This window comes from Heptranchias perlo, unplaced genomic scaffold, assembly GCF_035084215.1.
Source record: "Heptranchias perlo isolate sHepPer1 unplaced genomic scaffold, sHepPer1.hap1 HAP1_SCAFFOLD_245, whole genome shotgun sequence".
Lineage (NCBI taxonomy): Eukaryota > Metazoa > Chordata > Chondrichthyes > Hexanchiformes > Hexanchidae > Heptranchias > Heptranchias perlo.
This window is the reverse complement of record NW_027139257.1, coordinates 138,725-146,491: the sequence shown is the minus strand read 5'-3', so window position 1 is coordinate 146,491 and position 7,767 is coordinate 138,725.

The window sequence follows — 7,767 nt, the reverse complement described above, 5'->3', positions numbered from 1 at the left end:
TATTTTAAGATAGAATCTGAGGCTATTAAAGAAAAAACTTCAAGCTCGCTGAAATATGTTCATTTGCTGAAAATCAACAAAACCACGAAAAGTTCTTGTATTTGAAGATAAAATCTTTTTGCTTTGAAGAAGAAAGATCTAGCTGACTGAAATAAGTTCATTAGATGAAAACCAACAAAAATTGATAAGAACCACGAAAAGTTATTGTATTTTAAGATAAAATCTGACGCTATTAAAGAAAAAACTTCTTGCTCGCTGAAATATGTTCATTTGCTGAAAATCAACAAAACCACGAAAAGTTCTTGTATTTGAAGATAAAATCTTTTTGCTTTGAAGAAGCAAGATCGAGGTGACTGAAATAAGTTCATCAGATGAAAACCAACAAAAATGGACAAGAACCACGAAAAGTTCTTGTATTTTAAGATAGCATCTGAGGCTATTAAAGAAAAAACTTCAAGCTCGCTGAAATATGTTCATTTGCTGAAAATCAACAAAACCACGAAAAGTTCTTGTATTTGAAGATAAAATCTTTTTGCTTTGAAGAAGAAAGATCTAGCTGACTGAAATAAGTTCATTAGATGAAAACCAACAAAAATTGATAAGAACCACGAAAAGTTCTTGTATTTTAAGATAAAATCTGACGCTATTAAAGAAAAAACTTCTCGCTCGCTGAAATATGTTCATTTGCTGAAAATCAACAAAACCACGAAAAGTTCTTGTATTTGAAGATAAAATCTTTTTGCTTTGAAGAAGAAAGATCCAGCTGACTGAAATATGTTCATTAGATGAAAACCAACAAAAATTGACAAGAACCACGAAAAGTTCTTGTATTTTAAGATAAAATCTGACGCTATTAAAGAAAGAACTTCTCGCTCGCTGAAATATGTTCATTTGCAGAAAATCAACAAAACCACGAAAAGTTCTTGTATTTGAAGATAAAATCTTTTTGCTTTGAAGATGAAAGATCTTGGTGACTGAAATAAGTTCATTGGATGAAAACCAACAAAAATTGACAAGAACCACGAAAAGTTCTTGTATTTTAAGATAAAATCTTGCGCTATTGAAGAAAAAACTTCTTGCTCGCTGAAATATGTTCATTTGCTGAAAACCAACAAAACCACGTAAAGTTCTTGTATTTGAAGATAAAATCTTTTTGCTTTGAAGAAGAAAGATCCAGCTGACTGAAATAAGTTCATTAGATGAAAACCAACAAAAATTGATAAGAACCACGAAAAGTTATTGTATTTTAAGATAAAATCTGACGCTATTAAAGAAAAAACTTCTTGCTCGCTGAAATATGTTCATTTGCTGAAAATCAACAAAAGCACGTAAAGTTCTTGTATTTGAAGATAAAATCTTTTTGCTTTGAAGAAGCAAGATCGAGGTGACTGAAATCAGTTCATTCGATCAACAGCAACAAAAATTGACAAGAACCACGAAAAGTTCTTGTATTTTAAGATAAAATCTGACGCTATTAAAGAAAAAACTTCTCGCTCGCTGAAATATGTTCATTTGCTGAAAATCAACAAAACCACGAAAAGTTCTTGTATTTGAAGATAAAATCTTTTTGCTTTGAAGAAGAAAGATCCAGCTGACTGAAATATGTTCATTAGATGAAAACCAACAAAAATTGACAAGAACCACGAAAAGTTCTTGTATTTTAAGATAAAATCTGACGCTATTAAAGAAAAAACTTCTCGCTCGCTGAAATATGTTCATTTGCAGAAAATCAACAAAACCACGAAAAGTTCTTGTATTTGAAGATAAAATCTTTTTGCGTTGAAGATGAAAGATCTTGGTGACTGAAATAAGTTCATTGGATGAAAACCAACAAAAATTGACAAGAACCACGAAAAGTTCTTGTATTTTAAGATAAAATCTTGCGCTATTGAAGAAAAAACTTCTTGCTCGCTGAAATATGTTCATTTGCTGAAAACCAACAAAACCACGAAAAGTTCTTGTATTTGAAGATAAAATCTTTTTGCTTTGAAGAAGAAAGATCCAGCTGACTGAAATAAGTTCATTAGATGAAAACCAACAAAAATTGATAAGAACCACGAAAAGTTATTGTATTTTAAGATAATATCTGACGCTATTAAAGAAAAAACTTCTTGCTCGCTGAAATATGTTCATTTGCTGAAAATCAACAAAACCACGAAAATTTCTTGTATTTGAAGATAAAATCTTTTTGCTTTGAAGAAGAAAGATCCAGCTGACTGAAATATGTTCATTGGATGAAAACCAACAAAAATTGACAAGAACCACGAAAAGTTCTTGTATTTTAAGATAAAATCTGACGCTATTAAAGAAAAAACTTCAAGCTTGATGAAATATGTTCATTTGCTGAAAATCAACAAAACCACGAAAAGTTCTTGTATTTGAAGATAAAATCTTTTTGCTTTGAAGTAGAAAGATCCAGCTGACTGAAATAAGTTCATTGGATGAAAACCAACAAAAATTGACAAGAACCACGAAAAGTTCTTGTATTTTAAGATAAAATCTGACGCTATTAAAGAAAAAACTTCTCGCTCGCTGAAATATGTTCATTTGCTGAAAATCAACAAAACCACGAAAAGTTCTTGTATTTGAAGATAAAATCTTTTTGCTTTGAAGAAGAAAGATCCAGCTGACTGAAATAAGTTCATTAGATGAAAACCAACAAAAATTGATAAGAACCACGAAAAGTTCTTGTATTTTAAGATAAAATCTGACGCTATTAAAGAAAAAACTTCTCGCTCGCTGAAATATGTTCATTTGCAGAAAATCAACAAAACCACGAAAAGTTCTTGTATTTGAAGATAAAATCTTTTTGCTTTGAAGATGAAAGATCTTGGTGACTGAAATAAGTTCATTGGATGAAAACCAACAAAAATTGACAAGAACCACGAAAAGTTCTTGTATTTTAAGATAAAATCTTGCGCTATTGAAGAAAAAACTTCTTGCTCGCTGAAATATGTTCATTTGCTGAAAACCAACAAAACCACGTAAAGTTCTTGTATTTGAAGATAAAATCTTTTTGCTTTGAAGAAGAAAGATCCAGCTGACTGAAATAAGTTCATTAGATGAAAACCAACAAAAATTGATAAGAACCACGAAAAGTTCTTGTATTTTAAGATAAAATCTGAGGCTATTAAAGAAAAAACGTCAAGCTCGCTGAAATATGTTCATTTGCTGAAAATCAACAAAACCACGAAAAGTTCTTGCATTTGAAGATAAAATCTTTTTGCTTTGAAGAAGAAAGATCTAGCTGACTGAAATAAGATCATCAGATGAAAATCAACAAAAAATGACAAGAACCACGAAAAGTTCTTGTATTTTAAGATAAAATCTTGCGCTATTAAAGAAAAAACTTCAAGCTCGCTGAAATATGTTCATTTGCTGAAAATCAACAAAACCACAAAAAGTTCTTGTATTTGAAGATAAAATCTTTTTGCTTTGAAGAAGAAAGATCCAGCTGACTGAAATAAGTTCATTGGATGATAACCAACAAAAATTGACAAGAACCACGAAAAGTTCTTGTATTTTAAGATAAAATCTGACGCTATTAAAGAAAAAACTTCTCGCTCGCTGAAATATGTTCATTTGCTGAAAATCAACAAAACCACGAAAAGTTCTTGTATTTGAAGATAAAATCTTTTTGCTTTGAAGATGAAAGATCCAGCTGACTGAAATAAGTTCATTAGATGAAAACCAACAAAAATTGACAAGAACCACGAAAAGTTCTTGTATTTTAAGATAAAATCTGACGCTATTAAAGAAAAAACTTCTCGCTCGCTGAAATGTGTTCATTTGCTGAAAATCAACAAAACCACGAAAAGTTCTTGTATTTGAAGATAAAATCTTTTTGCTTTGAAGATGAAAGATCTTGGTGACTGAAATAAGTTCATTGGATGAAAACCAACAAAAATTGACAAGAACCACGAAAAGTTCTTGTATTTTAAGATAAAATCTGACGCTATTAAAGAAAAAACTTCTCGCTCGCTGAAATATGTTCATTTGCTGAAAATCAACAAAACCACGAAAAGTTCTTGTATTTGAAGATAAAATCTTTTTGCTTTGAAGAGCAAAGATCCAGCTGACTGAAATAAGTTCATCAGATGAAAACCAACAAAAAATGACAAGAACCACGAAAAGTTCTTGTATTTTAAGATAAAATCTTGCGCTATTAAAGAAAAAACTTCAAGCTCGCTGAAATATGTTCATTTGCTGAAAATCAACAAAACCACGAAAAGTTCTTGTATTTGAAGATAAAATCTTTTTGCTTTGAAGAAGAAAGATCCAGCTGACTGAAATAAGTTCATTGGATGAAAACCAACAAAAATTGATAAGAACCACGAAAAGTTCTTGTATTTTAAGATAAAATCTGACGCTATTAAAGAAAAAACTTCTCCCTCGCTGAACTATGTTCATTTGCTGAAAATCAACAAAACCACGAAAAGTTCTTGTATTTGAAGATAAAATCTTTTTGCTTTGAAGAAGAAAGATCCAGCTGACTGAAATAAGTTCATTCGATCAACACCAACAAAAATTGACAAGAACCACGAAAAGTTCTTGTATTTTAAGATAAAATCTGACGCTATTAAAGAAAAAACTTCTCGCTCGCTGAAATATGTTCATTTGCTGAAAATCAACAAAACCACGAAAAGTTCTTGTATTTGAAGATAAAATCTTTTTGCTTTGAAGAACAAAGATCCAGCTGACTGAAATAAGTTCATCAGATGAAAACCAACAAAAAATGACAAGAACCACGAAAAGTTCTTGTATTTTAAGATAAAATCTTGCGCTATTAAAGAAAAAACTTCAAGCTCGCTGAAATATGTTCATTTGCTGAAAATCAACAAAACCACGAAAAGTTCTTGTATTTGAAGATAAAATCTTTTTGCTTTGAAGAAGAAAGATCCAGCTGACTGAAATAAGTTCATCAGATGAAAACCAACAAAAATTGACAAGAACCACGAAAAGTTCTTGTATTTTAAGATAAAATCTGACGCTATTAAAGAAAAAACTTCTCGCTCGCTGAAATATGTTCATTTGCTGAAAATCAACAAAACCACGAAAAGTTCTTGTATTTGAAGATAAAATCTTTTTGCTTTGAAGAAGAAAGATCCAGCTGACTGAAATAAGTTCATTAGATGAAAACCAACAAAAATTGATAAGAACCACGAAAAGTTCTTGTATTTTAAGATAAAATCTGACGCTATTAAAGAAAAAACTTCTCGCTCGCTGAAATATGTTCATTTGCAGAAAATCAACAAAACCACGAAAAGTTCTTGTATTTGAAGATAAAATCTTTTTGCTTTGAAGATGAAAGATCTTGGTGACTGAAATAAGTTCATTGGATGAAAACCAACAAAAATTGATAAGAACCACGAAAAGTTCTTGTATTTTAAGATAAAATCTTGCGCTATTGAAGAAAAAACTTCTTGCTCGCTGAAATATGTTCATTTGCTGAAAACCAACAAAACCACGTAAAGTTCTTGTATTTGAAGATAAAATCTTTTTGCTTTGAAGAAGAAAGATCCAGCTGACTGAAATAAGTTCATTAGATGAAAACCAACAAAAATTGATAAGAACCACGAAAAGTTCTTGTATTTTAAGATAAAATCTGAGGCTATTAAAGAAAAAACGTCAAGCTCGCTGAAATATGTTCATTTGCTGAAAATCAACAAAACCACGAAAAGTTCTTGCATTTGAAGATAAAATCTTTTTGCTTTGAAGAAGAAAGATCTAGCTGACTGAAATAAGATCATCAGATGAAAATCAACAAAAAATGACAAGAACCACGAAAAGTTCTTGTATTTTAAGATAAAATCTTGCGCTATTAAAGAAAAAACTTCAAGCTCGCTGAAATATGTTCATTTGCTGAAAATCAACAAAACCACAAAAAGTTCTTGTATTTGAAGATAAAATCTTTTTGCTTTGAAGAAGAAAGATCCAGCTGACTGAAATAAGTTCATTGGATGATAACCAACAAAAATTGACAAGAACCACGAAAAGTTCTTGTATTTTAAGATAAAATCTGACGCTATTAAAGAAAAAACTTCTCGCTCGCTGAAATATGTTCATTTGCTGAAAATCAACAAAACCACGAAAAGTTCTTGTATTTGAAGATAAAATCTTTTTGCTTTGAAGAAGAAAGATCCAGCTGACTGAAATAAGTTCATTGGATGAAAACCAACAAAAATTGATAAGAACCACGAAAAGTTCTTGTATTTTAAGATAGAATCTGAGGCTATTAAAGAAAAAACTTCAAGCTCGCTGAAATATGTTCATTTGCTGAAAATCAACAAAAACCACGAAAAGTTCTTGTATTTGAAGATAAAATCTTTTTGCTTTGAAGAAGAAAGATCTAGCTGACTGAAATAAGTTCATTCGATCAACACCAACAAAAATTGACAAGAACCACGAAAAGTTCTTGTATTTTAAGATAAAATCTGACGCTATTGAAGAAAAAACTTCTCGCTCGCTGAAATATGTTCATTTGCTGAAAATCAACAAAACCACGAAAAGTTCTTGCATTTGAAGATAAAATCTTTTTGCTTTGAAGAAGCAAGATCGAGGTGACTGAAATAAGTTCATCAGATGAAAACCAACAAAAAATGACAAGAACCACGAAAAGTTCTTGTATTTGAAGATAAAATCTTTTTGCTTTGAAGAAGAAAGATCCAACTGACTGAAATAAGTTCATTGGATGAAAACCAACAAAAATTGATAAGATCCACGAAAAGTTCTTGTATTTTAAGATAAAATGTGAGGCTATTAAAGAAAAAACTTCAAGCTCGCTGAAATATGTTCATTTGCTGAAAATCAACAAAACCACGAAAAGTTCTTGTATTTGAAGATAAAATCTTTTTGCTTTGAAGAAGAAAGATCGAGGTGACTGAAATAAGTTCATTCGATCAAAACCAACAAAAATTGACAAGAACAACGAAAAGTTCTTGTATTTTAAGATAAAATCTGACGCTATTAAAGAAAAAACTTCTCGCTCGCTGAAATATGTTGATTTGCTGAAAATCAACAAAACCACGGAAAGTTCTTGTATTTGAAGATAAAATCTTTTTGCTTTGAAGAAGAAAGATCTAGCTGACTGAAATAAGTTCATTAGATGAAAACCAACAAAAATTGACAAGAACCACGAAAAGTTCTTGTATTTTAAGATAAAATCTGACGCTATTAAAGAAAAAACTTCTCGCTCGCTGAAATATGTTCATTTGCTGAAAATCAACAAAACCACGAAAAGTTCTTGTATTTGAAGATAGAATCTTTTTGCTTTGAAGAAGAAAGATCTCGCTGACTGAAATAAGTTCATTCGATCAAAACCAACCAAAATTGACAAGAACCACGAAAAGTTCTTGTATTTTAAGATAAAATCTTGCGCAATTAAAGAAAAAACTTCTTGCTCGCTGAAATATGTTCATTTGCTGAAAACCAACAAAACCACGAAAAGTTCTTGTATTTGAAGATAAAATCTTTTTGCTTTGAAGAAGCAAGATCGAGGTGACTGAAATAAGTTCATCAGATGAAAATCAACAAAAATTGACAAGAACCACGAAAAGTTCTTGTATTTTAAGATAAAATCTGACGCTATTAAAGAAAAAACTTCTCGCTCACTGAAATATGTTCATTTGCTGAAAATCAACAAAACCACGAAAAGTTCTTGTATTTGAAGATAAAATCTTTTTGCTTTGAAGAAGAAAGATCGAGCTGACTGAAATAAGTTCATCAGATGAAAATCAACAAAAATTGACAAGAACCACGAAAAGTTCT